This window comes from Kogia breviceps, chromosome 1, assembly GCF_026419965.1.
Source record: "Kogia breviceps isolate mKogBre1 chromosome 1, mKogBre1 haplotype 1, whole genome shotgun sequence".
Classification (NCBI taxonomy): Eukaryota; Metazoa; Chordata; class Mammalia; order Artiodactyla; family Physeteridae; genus Kogia; species Kogia breviceps.
The window spans coordinates 153705263-153727037 of record NC_081310.1 but is presented as its reverse complement, the minus strand read 5'-3'; the positions used below and the strand labels follow the sequence as shown (position 1 = coordinate 153727037).

The window sequence follows — 21775 nt, the reverse complement described above, 5'->3', positions numbered from 1 at the left end:
CATAGAGATCTGAGCATTATGAAGATTTCACCATTCCCTTCACAAAGAGGAGAAATGTTCAACGAAATATTTCCAATAAGCCAAACACAAAACAAAACCTTTGCCTGAACTCCTTAAATATCTCTCCTCCTCTCTACCTCCTGGTTAGCAAAAAAGCAAAAACAAAAAACAACAGGCCAGATACTCTTAGGATATTTAAGTCTTAGGATATCAGTGACGAACAGAAAACTTTTTTATTTTCAAGGAAAAGGATTTTTCTCTTCTTTGAAGGATAACATTTACAGTTAAATAACATCACATGCTGGGTACTATTCTAAGCACTTGGTGTTAATTCCTATAATTCTCACAACAATCTTATGTGGCAGGTAGCTTTTTATTATAAAGAAAATTGAAGCACAGAGAAGTTAGATAAGCTGGTCAAAGCCACACAGCAGGCAGCACTGGGGGAACTGAGGTCTGAACCCAGGCCGCCTAGCACCCAATTCCAGACTTCTAAAGACCTGTTATACCACCTCTTAATTTTGAGAATCTCTGCGTACCTCCACGGGTAACCAATAAGAGCAGTAATGCAATCACTGCCTACCCAGTTACTGAATATACTAACACAGTGACATATGTGAACCAATACCTGCCACGATGTCAGAAGTGTTCAAAATGTCCACCATCAGCCTAATGCCCTGTTGGTAATAGAGAAGTACCCATTTTACGCTGTTGGCATCTGAAATTGGCAACAGCCTGTAGTTTTCTCCTACAGGAAGTCTAACTATTCCATTATTCCCCATTAAATGTGACAAGCACCCTGGGAGATGGAACTCACCTCCCCACCTAACATAGTCGTTAGGACTGAAAGCTTGGATTTAAATTGTATCAGTTGCTGTATGACCTTGGGCCAGTTACCAACTCTCTCTGTGCCCCACTTTCCTTGTCAATCAAATGAGAATAAGAATACAAGTATGCACTTCCTAGGGTTACTGAAGGATTAAATAAGTTAATGCATGTGAAGTGCTTAAGTGTGAGTCTTAGTAAGTGCCCCGCAAAGGTGAATTATTCCTATTTTTATTATACTAAGAGAGGTGATTTGCCAATCCAGTAGCTGGATTCCATCCTGCCCTTCCAATTCCAAATACCATCCTCTCTCCTTAGCAGAATTCCATGCTCTCTACTACTAAAAGTTACCATTCTCCTGAAATCCTGCTAAGTGCCAAAGCCCCCAATGAGACATTTTCCCCCATAAAATTGCTCACAGCTCCACAAAGTATTGATAATATTGTCCCTGTTGTGCAAATGATGAAACTGAGGTTCTGAGAGGTCAAGTGATTCATCCTCAATCACTTAACTCAACCAGTGAACATTTTTTGTTACAGTTAGCCCTCAGTAACACTAAAAGTTCCTGACAACCGCCTTCAATATATGCAACTTTGTAAAGTGCCATCTAACAGACATACACTGTGATTTTTCTCGCTTTGGTAGCTTTATTATCTTGAGAGAAGGATTAAACCCCAGCAAAACCAAATGTTTGACTTGAGTGAATTATCAAAATGCAAATGCTGCCTCAATTAGATTCTTCCTCTGCCTGCAGGGTGGCTTCAGGCACCCGAAATCCACCAAAGGCCGTTTTTAAGATGGGTACTATCAGGGACCAAGCCAAACACCCACCCATTTAAGAAAAAAATTCCTTGGAGGGCAGAGTAGTGGGAGCAGCGGATTCCCCTCTGGCTTTGGGAGAAAATGAACAATAAGTGATACCATGCCTTCCCTGCAGCCTCACACAATGGTCTGTCTTGCAAATGAAACATACTGTGAAACAGCCTGTGAGATGAGCTGCATCAACAGTATGCAATTTTTATTCAGATTTTATTGTTGAATACAATGAACATGATTAAATGTTTCAGATATGCCTATTCAGACCTTAAGCAAACCATCACCCAAAAGGAGAGGAAAAAAAAAAAAAAAACCACTAAAAATCATCTTCTAAATCTGCTTTAGTCAGAGATTTAATTACTAACTTGCTGTGTAGAACTGAATTTCCACTTGGTAGCGGCGAGATAGTAACAACACGTTCGTACTCCCCACTTCGCCCTCTTCTCTCATCCCTGCGGATCCGATCCTCTCACCGTTGCCTAATAGTTACAATGTCAGTCTTTCAAATCATCGCATTTTGAACTTCCTAAACCCTTAAGAAGGCCTCTCTGTAAGGAAAAGAACAATAGCGCTTCAAAAGCCATTTCTTCGAGTTTTCAATACTCCATTTGAATGCTGGGATTTCAATCAAGGACATCAGCAGACAATTTCTGATTGCTTAGAAGTTGACTTTTATACAGTTTTCATAAGGTCGCCCTTCTCAACAGGAAACCAGGAAAATCTGTGATCCCCTTCAGATTCCAGACTTGTCACCAACCCTTGTCAGGATGGAGAGTGAAAGAGATGGGGGTGGGCTGAGAAGCTGTGGAGTGTCCCTAATCCATCCAACCTCTCCACTTCCCCCTCCTCCTCTATCTTGCACGTGCAATTCAGGGTTCCATCCAGAATCACTCACTGGGATAATAAAAGCAATGGGTGCTAATTCAGGGGGTGAGGATGGTTTATAATTTTAAGGACTTCCCGAAGACCTATAATTGGCACATAAATGTACAAACGTGAACCGGATAATTAGGGGGTTCTAAACGCAAGCCACCTTTAATTTATATGATTACTAGAAAACATGTGAAGTGCGATGTAATGTCAGCGGAACCCCCCACAAGGCCTTTATTCAAAACCATCAACATTTTGAAAGTGCGTTGAACGGGCCAGCAGGAAGGAGGAGTAAGAAGCGACAGCAGCGGATCCTTGCTCCGTTCCCCGCCGGTATGTTAGGAGCTGCAGTGTAGCATCCTTCTCGGAGGACTCGCCCGCCCACCTCGGGGCAGCAAAACACGCACTCTGCGGCAACCTCTCAACTAGTCCCTCTTTCTTAACGAACTAAAACCCAAGTGTGCGCCGGCATCCAAACGCACACTCAGACGCCGACCCACGCGGGCGCGCACCCCACCCTGGGAGACAAGCTCCGGAGTGCACCGATGCCCGCGCCGCGGCGCTCTGCACTCCATCCGCCGCCACTGAGCAGAGAGCGAGAGCCACACCGCGGTCGCCCGGCGCCCCCGGCCTCCCCACCCCCACCTCATTCCTCCAGATTCTCCCAGCCCAGGCGGAAGTGCCCAGGCAGACCCCCAACAATGAGGACTTGTGTGCTGCAGGCTGGAATTGGGGTGGGGGGGGCGAGGTTAGTTTACAGGGAGTGAAACATACACAGTCTGGCGGGTCCGGGAGGGAGCAACGCAGGAGCCCAGCGGCATCAACCTCTTAAAACAACCTTCCCCTCGTGCCCCCTTCATCCCGTCCACCAGCACTACCACCAAAAAAAAAAAAAGTGCTTTAAAAAGTGCAGAGAATACACGCGCCCTCCCACCAGGGGTCACAATAATACTCCGCGGGACGAGCCAGCGTCGGGAGGAGAGTCCCGGCTGCAGCAACCAGGGTTTTGAAATGTACTTAGTATACTCAGCCTACAGCTCCTTTCCGACGCCACGACACAACCTCCGCCATCCTTGGCTCCAGTATCTCTCGGCGGTTGAGTCCTCCTTTTAGGCCTCCTTTATGAACCGAGCCACATGGATTTTAAAGTTTCCCCAGTAGGGGGGTGGGGAAACCTGGCTCTGCAGCCGAGGCAGAGCGTCAAGTCTGGATCAGAGAGAAGCAAGAGGGGCGGGTGGGGAGGAGAGCTATCGGAGTGGAGGGCGGCGCGGGTGGTGCTGGGGAGTGGAATGCAAGGGGCGACAGCAGAGAACCGAGTCGATGGAGGACTCGGGAAGAGATGGGTTCCGAGGAGACGCGGGGTCCGGCTCTGATGGTGTTTGCGAAAGGGTAGGGGCCACTGGGATAGATCTCGCTTTTCGGCAGGTCGGAGCAGAACCGCAGCGCTACCGAGGAGTAGGGAAGTGAAAACCGGGTTTGGCTGAGCAGGGAAGAGGGTCCGACCTGGGGACGCCGGCAGCGCGGCTGAGGAGGGGCTCGGGAGTACCAGGTAGGTTTTGGAGTGGGAGAAGGAAGGCTCGTGGGTGGATAGAGACGGGGCCGCAGGAAGGAGGAAGGTGCAAGGTGTCCCGGAGAGAGATGAATGTATTAGGTGAGCAGGTCTGGAAAGAGAACCGCGCGTAGTCAGAAGTAGGAAGATAAGGGGTGGTAGGAGGAGACCCATAAGGAAGGAGCAGAGGCGCCTTCCCCCCTCCAGCAAGTGGAGGAACAGGGAGGAAAACTGCAGTCTCCATCCCCGCCGCACTCCTGGCCAAACTCCCGAGAGGAACGCCCCAGGAGCCCTCCTCCGCGCCCGGGGACGCCGACGGAGCCACCTAGGCATCCGGGCGCCGCGTACCCGCCGACACCTGCCCGCGCTGAACTCCGGGACGGCCGCGACCCCACCGCCGTGCCTCACCTAGGCTCGCCGAGAGCATTCTCCTCCGCTGCCGCAGCCGCCCAGGAAGCGGTTCCCCATGCCCGGCGGGCGGCGGCACTCAGGCGCGCTCTCCAGCCCGGGGAAGCCCGGGCGAGAGCCGAGCTGGGTCCATTCTCCCCGGGAGCCACGGGCCCCGCGTCAGAGCAGGGGGAGGAGACCGCCCCGCGCGCAGACCCGCCTCCTCCCGCGCCCGCGCCCCCGCCCCCGCCCCGCCAGCCCCGCGCCCGCCCGGCGCCGCTCACCTGCCCGCTCCCCGGCCGCAGCCGCCGTCTGGCCGCCCGGCCGCCCGCCGCGCTCCCCTCGCCTCGGCCTCGCGGCTCTCGCTCCCGCCCGGGTGCTCTGTGCGCCGCCCGAGCGCGTTCCGAGAGCTTAGCGGAGTCGCGGTGGCGACGAGGAGGAGGAAGAGCTAGCGAGCGAGCGAGCGGGGGCGCCGCGGTTCGCAGTCGCGCCTCTGGAGCCTTGCCGCTCACTCCCCATCCCGGCGTGGTGGAGGAGAGCCGAGCCCAGAGCGCCGGGTCTCCGCCCCGGCTGCGTGGGCGGGGAGGGAGTGAGGGCGAGATGGGGTAAAAGCCACCAGACTCGGGTTTCTCACAAAGTATTCCCTGTTTTTGCCACTCACCATCGCCACCAGCCGCCCCCGCCCGGCCTCCCTCATTTTTCTCTAGGGTCTACTCTCTTATCGTCCAGGCCTCTAAACATGCGCATACCCAAATGGACCCAAATGGAAAAAGCGCTAGTGCAGGAAAACTCGAGGGCAGGTCCCGCGCCGACGTGTGGTCCCCGCTCCCCTTCGCAGGAGGGGGCTCTAGGTCCCAGCGGCCAACCCTAGCTCGTGCGCCCCTGTCGTCACCGAGGCTTCCCAGGCAAAGTTGGGAGAGGGAGGAAGCGTGCATCTTATCACTCTTTCCTGAGTTCTAGGGAGGGACTCAGGCCCCTGAGGGTGTTCAGGCCCCAGTTAACCCCCAACGTTTCCCCCTGCCGTCCACCCTCCCAACTCTGGTTCTCAAAATGTCCGGGAGTAAACAATCCCAGATTAGGACACGCGCAGGAGAAGGCTCCAGCCAGGATGCAATCAGTTGCTCCCTACTTCTGGTCCTAGCTTACAAAGATCCGCCAAATCTCAGAAGAGTGTGTGAGTCTGAAAATTCTTCAGCCCTGAGGCCGGATTCCACAGACTGTCGTGGCACACCCATCTCCAGAGTCCCGAATGCCAGGTGTGGGAGGGAAAAACATCGAGTGAAGTCCTGTGCTGTTGAAGCAGGGCGCGGGGAAGGAAAAGAAGAGACTGGCTACAGTTCCTTAAAAAGTTTAGTTTTATTCTCTTTAAGGGCCACACTCCTGTCTAACAGCTGGGTAATAAATGAAACTAATGCGGCTGATTCGGGCTTTGTTTTTTGTTTGTTTGTTTGTTTTTAGTTTCCATCACTCAGCCATGAAAATTTAATGAAGCATTTAGGGTTATTACCTCCAGAGTCAATGGGCTAAAAATATTTAGACTAATGTACTACTTGTAGAGCCAGTAGGCCCATGGCTGGTACATACAAAGTGGTCGAGAGACCTTCCCTGTCTCCACAAAATTCACGACCCATTAAACTTATTCCATAATAACAGCTGCTGTACAAATGGAGGCCCCAGCAGACAGAGGCTGTCGTGCACCTCCTGAAAAGATAGCAGCTTACACAGAGACAGGAAAAATGCGTGAGGTCATTGGCAGGATGCAATCTTGGGAGAAAAGTTGATGCGAGGGAACCCCCAACGAGGTGAGAGGGAGGTACCACCGGTGGATACTACTGTTTCTATTTACTTCCCGGTGTGACCAGAGAACCTAATGGTGGGGACCAGAGAAAGTGGCTCAAGTCTCTCCAACTTTTCTAAAGTTCTAGAAAGTGGCAAGAGTTGCTACAGAACACTTAAGATACATTAGTAGAAAGTTCAGGCTCTCCAGGCAGCTCTATCAGTTTCCTCGTCTACAAAGACAGACCTCCCGAGTCTGAACTCAATTCAAAGAAAACCAAGGGACATGGACAAACCACAGAAGACCTCACTGAAATAGAGAAAGGGGGTGTAGAAAACTGTTATGCACTTCAAACAACTGGGACAAATGTCAAACCTTACGTGATTGAACATGGGTCTAACTTTTCGTTGACTCTCCCAAAAAGTTTCTCAATGCTTGAGACAGCTGTGAAACATCAAAACAATTTATACACATGTTAAGGCCCTGCCTTTGAGAATTGTGGACTTCAACCCCTTCCACCTTGTTCTGTTTTCAGATGAGGTTATGATTACAGACTTTGAAGGGAATACCTGACACCGAGTGGCTCAGTGATAAAAATGGAAGATGCTCATGTAAAACTCTCTGTTCAGTGTTGGAGAAGGTGCACCAGGGAAACTCAGCAAATTCCCATTAAATCTGACAGGGGCAACAAGCTACAACTGTTCCCAACTCCAGGCTGCAAGAAAGTTATACAGCTTCTAACTGCAAACAAGCTGCCCACCAAGGACCTAAGAGTCTTCAGGGTTAAACCAAATCAAACCTTAAAGTACCATTTTAAGTTTTTATGCCAAACATGTCAAGAAACAACTTACTTAAATATTAGGGTGTTTTTTTTCTTCTCTTAAATAATAATATAGTTTGTATTATGTGTGGCATAAAGAAAAAATCAATAAACATTCCTTTATCATCTACCCTGAGAAACAGCAAAAATGTTTACATTGCTTATTACATTCCAGGCACCATTCTGGGTGCTTTCCATTCATTAACTCATTTAACCTTCATGACAGCCCAGATAGAGGAGTCCTCCTCTTGGTGTGTACTGGATCCTGAGTCATCTTTGACAAGTTACTTACCTCTCTGAGCTTCAAAATCTCAGTTCTACAGTAGTGATACCTGCTTCATGAGACTGTGCAAGCTTTAAATGGAAAAATATATTGAACATGGCTAGCACTGAATAAGTCACCCGGTAAGCATTGGTTCTCATTCCAGAACAATTCTAAAAATAGTTCACTTTAAATCAACGAGCGTTTATGGAGTCCATTTTCTATATCAGGCATTGTGCAAGGCATTGGAAATAATGATGGTAAATCAGAAACAGATCCTGCCTTTAAGGATCTCTGAGTCAACTGAATAAAAACTATGGGCATGAGTAGCATACAGATGGGTAGAAAGGAGTTTTATTGAACTTCACGTAATTCATCCCTATGCACGTGATTCTTAAGACACCCAGAGAGGCATCCTCTATAAGTACTGCTTGAGACTGACCTGCAATTGAAAGCAAAACCAAATGTCAGAAATCATAAATTCAACTAGCAATAATCACTCCTCCAAAGGAAGGGATGAAAAGTAGCTCATTTTGTGTATTATTACTTAATTGTGTACATTACTTAAAATTCTGTTTATTCCTACAGTCATTTCAAATATACCTCTCATTGGATGGAGTATAATAAAATGAATTTGCACTGTAAGCTCTGGGGATTTCAAACAAATTATTACATAGCCACTGTTTATTAAATAGTTTGTAGTGCTCACTTATGCCAGGAATTTGCTAATATTTCTCTACACATAAAGCTCTCAAATTAATAAAATTCTGAATAACGTTCAGTAGGAACATTTCCACCCAGCTTATTAGAAACATCATGTATTCCAAGTATACTAAAATACAGAATGCACAAAATTTCAAAGGTTAATACCAAAGGTATATAAGCCTCTCATGGTCCCTTTCATTCAAGACCACACTCAGATTCAATTTGTTTATTCAAAAAATATTTACCGATTGCTTACTCTATACTAGGCACAATGTTGGGCACTGGCAGAAGAAGAAAATAAAAAGGAAAAAAAAAAAAAGATTTGCTCTTAAACAACTTACAGGCCCATGAAGGAAACCCATCATTGCATTGCATTGCATTGCAGTAAATGCTATGATAGTGATAGTGCTGAGTACAGGATGCTAGGGGGGCATCAAATCTGGGCATATAACCCAGAGTAGGATGTTAAGACTTTGTGAAGGAAGTGATACCATCTTGAAAGATAACTGAGTAACCAGGTGAAGCAGGGAAAGGTATTATGATTCCACCGATATGAGGATCAAAAACAGGAAAAATAAATCTATGATAAGAAATATTAGAACAGTAGTTACCTCTGTGGAGGGGGATTGCCTGGAAAGGGGCACAAGGTACTTTCTGGGATAATGGAATATATTATATCTTTAATGCAGGGTTGTTTTAAATAGGCAAATACGTTCATCAAAACTGATCAAACTAATCTTAAGATCTATGCATTTCAATATATATCTATTTTATCTTAATTTAAACAATTTTCAAAAGAGCACGCACAGAGAAAGTGGAGCAGCCAGTGAGACCCCACATGTTTATGGGAACCACACTTCTGATCTCCGGTGGCCTTGGCCTGCAGCAGCTTGAAGCAGGGTTTTGGTTCCCAGCCAGAGATTAAAGTCAGGCCGCAGCAGTGAGAGCACTGAATCCTAGCCACTAGACCACCAGGGACCAGTGGTCAGTGACAAGACCCTGGCCTGTCAGCTGTATAGAAAAGAATTTCCACATAGAGACGGAAAGTAATGAAACAGTAAAGTGTTTATTGGGAGGGAAAACGGTATGTGTGGATAGACACACAGGTGGGCTCAGAGAGAGTCGCTCCCTTGTGGTAGTTTGAATCACTTTTATGGGGCATGTCTTCCGGGTTTCCTTTGGCCAATCATCTTGCTTTGCCTGGTTCTGAGTCCATATTTAGTTTATTTCAGGATCCTCCCATGCGTGTGCACACATCTCTTAGCCAAGATGGATTCCAGCGAAGAGGCCTACAGGTAGGTTGACATCACCTACTATGAGGTGACGCCCCTCCCCTTTTGACTACCAAGGAGCCCTTGTGCATGTGTGTAGTCGGGAAGGTCTCCTTGACTTCGAGAATGAAGAATACGTGGTCTTTTATCTCTTATCTGGACAGGGCTTAGCTTCTCCTCCCTCCTGCCATTTTGGAGTATCTGTCCACAGGGGACAAACTCCAGGTGTTCAGACTGAGGCCCATCTATCTCCTGCCTCACTATGATGGCCCAACATATATCTGTGCTAATATTGCAAGTTCTGAATAAAATATTCTACTCTCAATATAAAAAGAGTGCTGTATGTTGTGCATAGCACTGCCAAAGCAATGAATGTGTTAAAAAAAAAAAAAAGTATCCTTTAAAGTACATTAATGCAAGGATATTTAGGCCAAAATGGAGCATCTTCCACAAAATGAAAGCACTGACCAGTGATGATGTGGGTGTCATCAGAAGGCAAAGAATTTCCTGGCAAAGGAGTTAATCAAATATAGTTTGGATGATGGCTTGGCAGGAATTCAATGGAGAAATTCAAGCTTCAGATGGAGGAAGTGAATGGGGGAAAGAAGTCTTGAGCAATAAGACCTTTAAATTCTCCTTCTAAACCCTGATAATTCTATGATGCCCTGAAGAGTTCTTATTAAAAAGCTCTGAAACCACAGTCACACTTCACATGGTTCTCTCCTCTCCTGTCCCAAGAAGCCAATAAGAGGCTATAACTCTATACCGGAAGATACAGGCTGCATGGTTGAATTTGTATGAAAACTTTCCACAGGGAAAAGTCACCACTTTTCCTGGAAACATACTGATGCAAATCACACTTTATAAAATGTTTTTTTAAATAAAAAAGAATGTAATTGCTCACTGAATTGTAATATGAATGCAAATTAACTTACAGTAATTATACTGTGCAATTTTCTACTTTAAAAACTTAGAAAATGGAAGAGACGTGATAAGTAATTTGAACTTAATTCTTCATTGTGTTCCTTCATGATGCAATGGTTACCATAAGCAATTTGCTCTGCTTTAGTGTAAAATGTTTTTAGTTCATACCTTTACATTGGCAGGACTCAAATAAGACCATTCAATAGATACAGATACTTGTTTTTTCTTCCCACCAGTGCCTTGTAGAAACAATGAAGATTAAAATTAATTACAGCACAAGGGAATTTGTGAAAGGTTCTTCATATATTTTCATTTTGGAACCTTTAGCACATGAAGTGTCTCTATCCTAAGCACTCAATGTGTTTTAAGTAATCAGGGAATTCCTAACCAAATAGGAGTCCGATGATCAGCATTCATGCTTTAATGGCAAGACTTTGGCATAGAAGTAAAGAAAATGCTAGTCCCAGCTCTGCCACTAATTAACTGTGTGACCTTCCCTATTCAGGCCCTCATTTCACTCATATGTAAATTAAAAGGTTGGGCTAGGTGATTTCCAGCTTCCGGCTCAGCCTTTACAATCTGAAATTGCTCTACACTCACTCTTTGCTCTGCATTGTTTAAGCAACAGGAGTGACAGTAAATGAATTTCTTATTTAGAATTAATGACCCTCTGAATGAACCGCAAGCCTTCTAGTTCAGTCATTCATTGCTAAAGAATGTCTAACACAAAGATTATCTGCGATGACGCGAATGTAAAAAATAATAATTACCCGTTTTCATGCTAATAATAATTTGCATGTATAGTTCCCTCAGTGTGGATCCTGTAACTGCAAGGCAAAGATGCAAAGAGCTGGGGATCTCATTAAGCAGAGGCAGGGTGTAGTGGAAAGAGAGTGAGTAAGGCTTGGAATCCCAAGACTTGGGTTTGGTATTTCCTGCGGCTAATAACCAGAAGAAATTCATCAGCCTCAGGAATTTCATCTCTTAAGACAGGATGCTTTCGGTTACTTCCCTGGAAGTTGTAAAAATTAAACCCATAATGAAGGGAAAAACATTTGGTCACCTGGATTGGTAAATGTCTTATTTCATCCTCTTAACAACCCTGTGAAGTAGGAGCTACTATTATCTCTATTTTCCAGCCCTCCCCTCAAAAAAACTGAAGGTAAGAGAAGTTTAATAACTTACTCAGTGTCACAGCCCATGACACTTGTCTGCCCTGTCTCTGCAGAGGGGATAGTAACATTCCTTCACCTTCTGGAGTCCCATAATGACATATGCAGTATAGATTTTTTTTTTCTCTCTCAACGTATGTAGCCTTTTTTAAAAAAAGGAACTATTTCATCTTTGCGTAAGTAACAGGACTATAAATGTCCACTCCTCATCTACAAAATGGCAATAAAAGTACCTATGTTTCTCTAAAGGATTCTCTTTAATTCCCTCTTTAGCATTTATCCCAACCACACCCAGTCCCTTTCTCCCTTCCTAAAAACCTCAATTCACATTTGGGAAAGTATGTGATTTCTCAGAAGCTGACTTCATCCACAACTCTGGATTGGAGCACAGGACCTAAGCTAAGCCAGTCAACACACTCCATCACACTCCATCCCCTTGACCAGACTGGTTGATTCAGGGGCTGGGAGAAAACCTAACTTTGTCCATCCAAACTTCTGCTGGAAATACTGAGACAAAAATAGCCTGTAGCCCAGGAAGCAGCAGTGTGGGCTCCTAAAGGGGACAGCCCTAATGATAAAGTTGGACTCAATGAGGTCAAAGCAGAGAGAGCAAAAGAAATCACATCCTGTCACATCACTGAGTCACTGCCTAAAGCCAGCATTACCTTAAAAATAACATGAGGCAATATATCATTTTTATTGTATTAGCCAGCATTATTTACAGTTTTCATTACTTTCCATGAAAACCAAGCCATCAACTCAATGAGGAGGTATTAAAGACGTAATGAAATCATGAATGAGAAATTGTAAAAAGCTATGCAACCATAGGGCTTCCCTGGTGGCACAGTGGTTAAGAATCCGCCTGCTGATGCAGGGTACACAGGTTCGAGCCCTGGTCCGGGAAGATCCCACGTGCCACGGAGCAACTAAGCCCGTGTGCCACAACTACTGAAGTCTGTACACCTAGAGCCCGTGCTCGCAACTAGAGAAGCCACCGTAATGAGAAAGCCCGCGCACCGCAACAAAGAGTAGCCCCCGCTCACCACAACTAAAGAAAGCCCGCACACAGCAACGAAGACACAACGTAGCCAAAAATAAATAAATAAAATTTTTTACAAAGCTATGAAATCATAAAGTTTAATAATGGTGATTATGACAACAATGAAAATAATGATGGAAGTGAAGAAGGAAATGAGAGCCTTTCAACAAATATGGCACCGAAATTTCACGCAGAGCAAAAGCTTCCCTCCATGATTAAAAAAAAAACAGTTCGTTCCTCTATGTTCCCACAATTCATCTTATAATATTCTAGTAGCATGCTCATATATCTCTGATCAAAGCACCACAGATGATGGGTCTTTTCCTGACCACACCTTCGACGTGTGTCTCCATTACTCTGCTCATGCTGTTTCCTCCTCCAGGATTGCTCTTTCCCTTTCCTATTTATTGAAATTCTTCCCAATCTGCAGGATCTAGTTTAAATGAAGCTCCTTCCCTTCTTCAATCATTCTCTCTTTCCACTTTTTTTATATGTTGGGTCTCCTTATAATCCTGATCCCTGCCATGCGTTGGGGCCATTTTTCACATGTCTGGATCCCCCATAGAGACTGTAATCTCTTAGCGAAGATGCTAAGCTCTTTATAAACGGCAGAGAGAAAGAGATGTATGCAACATCTGTCCCTGCACTAATGTCCAGGGTGACTGAGCCGATGTGGTTGTAATTCCACCAGTGAGCAGTCATCAAACAAAAATATATAAGGAGCACCTTATGAAGAGATGAAAACACCTTTAATTAAGAATGTTTAGATCACAATCTAACTGGGAGTTTTGAAGAAAGACAGGAGAATGGATGACAGAGGAAGGAAGGAAAGAATGAAGGGAGGGAGGGAGAGAGGAGTATGGTGTGTGGAATGTTGTCAAAGGATGCCAAGGCAAAGTTCTCCACGGCTTTTGTCTGTCTTCCTGTGCCTTGGGGAGAAAAAACATGAAGCTCTTGTTAGCCATGCCTATTCTCTAAGGGATATCTCCAGAATGATTAGAAATATAGAGTCTCTTCTATATGTATCCCAGGTAGCAGTTTTATTGTACATTTATAAATATAGAATAAAGCATAAATAGTGATTAAGATCATATAATTTTAAACCACAGCTTCATTTCTAATATTAGTTCTGACACTACAAGGGTGTGAATTGGGGTGAGTTCTTCAACTCTCAGCTGCACTTACCTCTCCTGTAAAATGGGGATAATGATAGATGATTCTAGTGTCTATTTTAATTAGTCAATAAAATAGTGTTTATAAACGTTTGCCATACTACTTGGTATATGCTAAGAAACTTAATAAATCAGTGGCTATCAGTAATAGAGGTTGCAGTAGTAATCACTAATTGGCACATGGCTATCTCCTTTCTGGTCACTCAACTGTCTCTACAAAATCTACCCTTGGGATAATAAGCACAGATATTCCAGAGTATAGCCATGAAAAGCTTTGGTAACTCTACTGCAAATACTGGTACTCAAACTGCCTTAAAAAAATGCCCTTAGTCATGCTAAGCATGACAAGTATTAAGACACTGGTAGATTTTTTAATTTTTTTGAGTGAGCTTCTTTTCCCCAAAATCAATAATCATTGATCATAAAATTCCCCATATTTGCAAACATTTACTTGGGTGGTATACTATAGCACATCGTTATCCCTATAAAAATGTTACTCTCAGGCTCTTGCATTCCCATATGTTTTCCTGCCTAGGAGATAAAGAGTAAGACATACAGCTGACATGCCCAGAAGTGTCAATGACCCTGGGTCTTACCCGGTAGAAGAGTACCACTCCTGTGAATGTCGTCTGCCACATGTGTATCAGTGGAAGCTATTTTGGAAACTACTGATACAGGTGAATGGAAACTATCAAAAGGCTTTGAACATTTGAGGGAAAGGGTCGAATTTGTGAGGTAGACACATCACTCTCATAGAAGAAAGAAGGTCAACTAATATATCCAACCCACCCTGACATCAGGCATTTCCTTCCTACTTTTTGCTGCATCACACCCCTACCCAAACACCACTACTCATGTACACTGAGAATAAAAGAGCCTGAAATCTTGTGTATTCACTTAAAAATAAACTAAACAAGTATCTATCATGGGCACATAATGTTACTTCCAGAAGAAAGTTAATATTTCCTGCCAAATTCTAAAAAAGGACACTTAGTCATTGGGCATCTTCTGTATCTGGATTAACTAAATCATAATGTTTATGCAGTTTAGGGACATGTGAGTCTGTAGTTTCTGGTTTAGTGGGATGACCTGAGATGGTCACACTCAGTTGGAATGGGTTTATAGTAGGAAGGCCAGGTCATAGGAAGAACCAACATACTACTGTGTGCAAAGGACCATGATAAATATTAAAAAGAGATGCTGGGGCTTCCCTGGTGGCGCAGTGGTTGAGAGTCTGCCTGCCGATGCAGGGGTCATGGGTTCGTGCCCCGGTCCGGGAAGATCCCACATGCCGCGGAGCGGCTGGGCCCATGAGCCATGGCCGCTGAGCCTGCGCGTCCGGAGCCTGTGCTCCTCAACGGGAGAGGCCACGGCAGTGAGAGGCCCACGTACCACATTCTCTTGCACGCTTCCCTCCCAGGGATCCTCCTAGCTCCCTGAACACACACACACCATGCACCTTCATGTCTCTGGATATTTTTCCTCATGCTCCTCCCTCTATATGAAATGCTCTTCTCTACCATTTTGCCTAACTAACATTCTTCAAAGCCTAGTTCAAACTTTGGCATTCTACCCACCCCATCCCAACCCTGTTCTAGGTACTATCACTTGTTCTCTCATCTGTATTATTTAATCACCTTATGAATCGCTGTATTATAGTCATTTGTTTAATGCCTGTCCCTCCAACAGACTGAAAGCATCCTTGAAGCTTCATTTCTCTATAGCCACTCCTTTCCCAAACCATGTCAATTCTACCTCCAACATGTAACTCGAGTACATTCACTTCCATCATCTCTCCTGCTATCACCCTGGACCCAGTCATAGCCACCTCTTGCCTAGAACTTCCTTTTCTTCTGCTTTTACTCTTGCTTCCCTGGAACACAAGGTCCAAATAGTAGCTGCAATAACATTAAAAAAATGCAATTCAAATCCTCCTGTTTAGAATACCTCAGTGGTTCCTCACTGTATTTAGGTTTCCAAAAGTCTTTATAAAGGCTTTCAAGCCCCTCGATGATCTGACCCAGCCTGAACTCACTCCACTCTTCCCCTGATCAGTGTACTCCAGCCACAATGGCCTTCATTCACTTCTACAAAGCACCATCTCAAAGCCTTGGCACATAATGTCCTGTTTGTTGGAACAGTCTTTCCCGACCTCTCAAACAGCCTCCCTCTCCCCAGGCCCCAACTCCTACACAGTCACTGATGGTCAGCTTAAATGCCACTTGACCAGAGGTCTGACCTGACTTCCATCCTTAATGAGGTCCCCTTGTTAAAATCTTTGAAGGCACCCTATAATTTCCCTTCATAGACCTAATCACAGTCTATAACTATTATTTATAACTATCTATAATATATAATTGTATTTTATAATTATATCTTGACTTCATCTCTATTTCCCCTAGTAGACTATAAACTCCATAAGGCCAAAGAAATGTTTTTGTTTTTGCTTGTAGTTTTTGTGTTTGTTTGGTCACTGTAGTGGGTTGAATGGTGTCTCCCAAAAATATATGTCCACCTCCTAATCCCAGGAATCTGTGAATGTGAGCTTATTTGGAAAGAATTTTTGCAGTCTTGGTACACAAGTTAGGATCTTGAGATGAGAAGACAATCCTGGATTATACAAGTGGGTCCTAAATCCAATTACGAGTGTTCCTTATAAGACACACATTGAGGAAAGACAGAGAAGAGAAGGAGGCAATGTGACCACAGAGGCAGAGATTGGAGTGATGTGGCCACAAACCAAGGAACACCTGCAGCCACAAGAGACTGGAAGAGGCAGGGAACAGATACTTCCCTAAGCACACAGCTGATTTTGGACTTCTGGCCCCTAGAGCTATAAGAAAATAAATATCTGTTGTTTTAAGTTACCAAGCCTGTGGTAATTTTTTACAGCAGACTTGGGAATCTAATACAGTAAGTTTATATTCCTAGTCCTGAACAGTAACTATGTGTTGGATGAATGAATGGGTGAGCATTCATTGAACAAACGTCATACACACTCATCACTACACACCAGAACTTACCACGGTGAACAGAAAACCGTAGATGTTCAAATTATTTATTAAATTTTATTGAGTTGGATCTCATTTTGTAGAAATATAGGTCGATAACATTCTTAGAGCTTAAATATGCAAAAGAAACTTAAAGATAAAGCTTAAGCAAATTTCTTCTTTTATAAATGAGAACGGTAGGGTTGAGAAAGGTTATCTGACTTACCCATGGCCACACAGCAGGCTCAGGCTGCAGGAAATTGCATTTATTTATATAATTCCTATACCAACATCTGCCAGAGTATCTTCCCTGAGTACAATTACATCATTCTCATTAAAATCATTTGCTATGTTGTTAGTTAAAGACGCCAGCATTCACTGTCATTAAACTAGTCAGTGTGTGTAGGTCTACACTGATAATAAAATAAATATTGAACTAAATCCCAAGAATTGTAAGATAAAAAATTTATCCATTCAAATTCCAAGGATTCCAAGAGGGAATAGCAACACTAGATAGGCATTTAGCATTACATTTTACTTGATTTAATTATGATTTCATTACTGGTATTCAAATATTTAAGAGCTTATCAGGGATTATCTATTCATTTAAGAATTTACCCCAAAATATATTAAAATGTATAGAATAAACCAACTCACTTCAGATCAAGGTCTTTCCCACTGAATTTCTGACTTAGGGATAACTCCACTTGAGCGGCCTCTAATGATTATGGTATAAATTTAATGCTTTCCCTCAGATTACCTGGTGCATGGCAGAAAAGACTGCATCTGTTTCTATCAATACGAAAGGAATATCTTGAATCAACCCTTCTTTCCTTCTTCTTCCTCTGCATGGGAACACAATATAACTCTGGAAATCTGAATTTCTGTAATTATTTCACCAGTCTAATTTTATGATCTGAGGCAACTAACATGACCTATTTCTGTGTCACTCATCCTTCCACCTATCCAGCCACTCAGGCATTAATTCAAAAAGTACAGATGCCAACCTACATCATCTGATTCCAAAACTCAAGTTCTTTTTCATCATTGTGTCCCCAGTAATCCATCCCTGCATAAATGCACCGTTAATGCCTGTCTATACCTGTCTATAAAATGAACTATATGATGATATTTCTAGAATCTGGCATATTATGTCCTTTGGGTTTATTATGTGTAACTAAATCTGGAGAATCTAGTTATAGTTGGAGGAATCCAGAAAGTCATTTAGTTACGTTCCCAGCTGCAGATCAGTTCTTAATTATGCACATCTATGTAAGTTTATGCATCATATCCCTAAGTATCCTTGGGGCTGGAGCCTTCAAAATCTCACCTGAAATCTGTTCCTCTAAACAACTATGTCTGGTTCCATTCAGAAAGCCCATATCATAATCATTCATATGTTCATTTATTCAAAAACTTCCTGAGTGTACTCCTCGTGAATGATGCTCTGGACTAGGCACTGATGCTAAGGAAATGAAAGACTAGTTCTGTTCCAAAGTAACTCACAGAAAAATGGGAGGGGAAGGTAAGTAAACAGGTACTTTTGTAAAATAGTGTCCTAAGTACTAAAACACAGATAATTACTAAACGCTTGAAACACCTCCCCATGTCCCCAAAGAGAAGTATTCAGGGTGAGAGAGTAACCAGCAAGGCTTCAAAAGCAGGGGACTTTGTGAGACTGTTAGGACAAAGGTCATCCCTCCCTTAGCCACTCACCCACCAGATTCTTTACTACTCAAAGGCTCTCTCCAACTAATTCCTTTCCAGTGACAACGGCCACCCTGTTAAAATTCTCACAGAAGTTCCAAAGAGAGTAATCCTTGTGAAGATTTATCTCTCTCTGGGCAACCACGGGGCCACTGCCCAGATGAGATATAACTGTTGTACCTTTATTTGTGCTCATATTTGCTCACGGTTTGTTATTGCCTCAATATATTTCACAGTTTTTAGAGGAAGATTTACCCCTTCTGTGGGCTTTGTTTTCAGAAAGGTCAATAAAGAATCAGATTCCGGGCTTCCCTGGTGGCGCAGTGGTTGAGAGTCTGCCTGCCGATGCAGGGGACGCGGGTTCGTGCCCCGGTCCGGGAAGATCCCACATGCCGCGGAGCGGCTGGGCCCGTGAGCCATGGCCGCTGAGCCTGCGTGTCCGGAGCCTGTGCTCCGCAGCGGGAGAGGCCACAACAGTGAGAGACCCGCGTAACGAGAAAAAAAAAAAAAAAAAAAGAATCAGATTCCTAGAGAAAAATACTGTATGATGGTACATAATGTGAAACCCAAATGTGATTATACCAAGTCCTTATTTAAAATCATTTAATGGCTCCCCAGTGGCTGCAGGATAAAATCCAGTGTCTTTAATCTGGCGTACGGGACCTCCATGGTGAGCACCTGCCCACTCTGCAGCCGCATATTTTATCAAGATTCCCTAACATGTTGGAAAGCACCAGGCAGAACTCCTTTAGGTTGTAGGAGTCACTGAAGGGCTTAGTGGAGAAGTGATAAGAGCTGGACTACATTTACAGAAGCTTGTTCTACATTCCCTGAATGAAGCAACTGAAAATCCATACATAACTCAATTTGCTTCCTCAATACCCTTTTGGAATGAGGCAGACCATAAATTAGGAAGCAAAACACAAAGAAAGAAAATAAATAATAAAAATGTTCATATAACCCTTTACAGAAAATACAACTGTAAAGGATCTCCACAGGGACTTCCCTGGTGGTCCAATGGTTAAGACTTTGCCTTTTAATGCAGGGGATGCGGGTTTGATCCCTGGTCGAGGAGCTAAGATCCCACATGCCTCGCAGCCAAAAAAAACCAAAACATAAAACAGAAGCAATATTGTAACAAATTCAATAAAGACATTAAAAATGGTCCACATTAAAAAACAAACTATTAAAAAAAGAAAAGGATCTCCATGATATTTACTATTGCTTCTGTAAAGATGTCAGTCTGAAGGTTTGCAGACAGCCTCCCTGAGTTATGCCAGTGACAATCCATTAAGTATTCTCAGACAGCTGGGAATCTTGACAAATCCTAAATCACCCAATAGTATGTAAGTAGCACTCTATATGTCCTAACAGTTTTGCATAGGTGCATGAGGGTGTATATGTGAATTATTGGGTTTAGTTATTGTCATACTGTCCTGCACCCATTCTTGAAGTGTGCCTTGAATTCAGATGTTGATTTTCCTTTTTTCCTTTTTGAAAAAATAAAATGTGAAACACAAAAACTCAAACCAGTTAAGAAATATACAACTGCTCATCTCTACTGGGCAATAAACTAGTTACAGGGAATAAAACCCTCCAGCAACTTAGAAACAAAATAACCCAATCTGTAACTAATAATATTTGAGTGTTGTATTATTATATTGAACAAACAATCACTGAATTTGTCTCCTTTGATGGATTAATTAATTCAATAAATATTTGCTGTGTATGTATTAGACACACAAAACCCCAAATTGTTGTCTAAGATATTATCTTTGCCTTCAAGGAGCAGAGTATTTCCATTTATTTTGAGGTCTCAGAAGCAAGAAATCAAAACAAATACAGGACACAATTTGATACATCCTTCATGCTATCAAACTCACCCCTACACAGACACGTACACCCAGATACACACACACACACACACACACACAAACATACAACACTGAAAACAGTGATTAAGAATTGGCCTTTCACTGTTATTGACCCCAGTTCTAAATCACTAAACCTCATCTACTTTATGCTCCAAATGTTGGTAGGTCCTTACCTTCCCACTTCTGACCTTAAGGCTCATTTTTTAATAGGAACTTTTATTTCCCTTTTTTTTTTTCACTGAACTTCCAACTAGGATTTTGATTCCTCCCGAGAAACAACGGCTCAGCTGTTTGTCCTCTGATCTGCAGGCCAGAGGCCACTGTCAAGTTCAGTAGGGGAGGGACAACTCCCCAACCCGCTCACCATGTTATAACAAGTCCCCATCCGACAGCCCAACATAACAACCCCACATTTCAAAGGAGAAATGTGTAAATGTAAGAAATATGATAGACCATGAACCGTAAGTCAGGATTCTGCTTGCTCTATGGCAGTATAAAAACAAACAAATATTGCACTAAAATAGTGACTAAAAACCAAGAAACTCTAGGTGTGCCATCTTGTGGAGATCCCTTTTTGCCACTATATCAGCTGGAGTCCCCAGTCCCTCATTTTACCATTTTAGTCTCTTTTGGACCTGATTCCATAAGTGGTTCCTAGGCAGAAGGTGGATTATTTAGGTGCCTTAGAGACTCTTTTCCAATCTTACCAATGGCTATGAAACATTTTTCAACTATATCATTTAGTGTATTTTTCCTCAGCTTGTGAAAATGTGACATATTTGACATGACTTGCTATATTTGTAAGGTTGATTTTATTTATTCTATAATTATTTAGAATGTTAAATATATGACAGTCTCTGTATCCAACCACTGAATAGCCAACAAGACAGCTATGATCCCTTCCTTTAGGGAGCTCACAATCCTGTGTTAAAAGACACTTTACAGGCTTCCCTGGTGGCGCAGTGGTTGAGAGTCCGCCTGCCGATGCAGGGGACGCGGGTTTGTGCCCCGGTCCGGGAGGATCCCGCATGCGGTGGAGCGGCTGGGCCCGTGAGCCATGGCCGCTGGGCCTGCGCGTCCGGAGCCTGCGCTCCGCAACGGGAGAGGCCACAACGGTGAGAGGCCCGTGTACCGCAAAAAAAAAAAAGACACTTTACATATTAGGTTCATGGATATACCGCAGGTTGTTTTTTTACTAGGGGCTCCTAATAAAAATCCTTAAACAAAAACTACTGGAGCATCTTATGCTCCTGGAATTATTTTATTTATTTATTTATTTTTATTTATTTATTTTGTGGTATGCAGGCCTCTCACTGTTGCGGCCTCTCCCATTGCGGAGCACAGGCTCCGGATGCGCAGGCTCAGCGGCCATGGCTCATGGGCCCAGCCGCTGCGCGGCATGTGGGATCTTCCCGGACCGAGGCACGAACCCGTGTCCCCTGCATCGGCAGGCGGATTCTCAACCACTGTGCCACCAGGGAAGCCCTCCTGGAATTATTTTAATAGGCTAAACAGCCTTGCTATTATTTAACTGGAAGATAATGACTGAAATGTAAAAGACTAAGGGAGAGAGACCACATTGGCTTAAATTCATACTAAAGTGTAAATGACTAAC

At 43.7% G+C, this 21775-nt stretch overlaps 1 protein-coding gene across 23 annotated transcripts in view; it reads right to left on the bottom strand.

Annotated features, from left to right (window-relative positions):
- DAB1 (DAB adaptor protein 1) overlaps nucleotides 1–21775 on the bottom strand; it is a 1205719-nt gene that overhangs the window by 418408 nt on the left and 765536 nt on the right. For 3 of the 23 annotated variants that reach the window (XM_067006936.1, XM_067006945.1, XM_067006954.1), the window contains exon 1: nucleotides 4732–4957. The exons of 14 other annotated variants lie outside the window; for them this stretch is intronic. The gene's annotated coding sequence lies outside the window, so the exon portion shown is untranslated. Of the gene's footprint in view, nucleotides 1–3528; nucleotides 3569–4468; nucleotides 4648–4731; nucleotides 4958–21775 lie in introns of those variants that run through there. 6 more of the 23 variants (XM_067006950.1, XM_067006958.1, XM_067006935.1 and 3 more) reach the window with 4 other exon arrangements.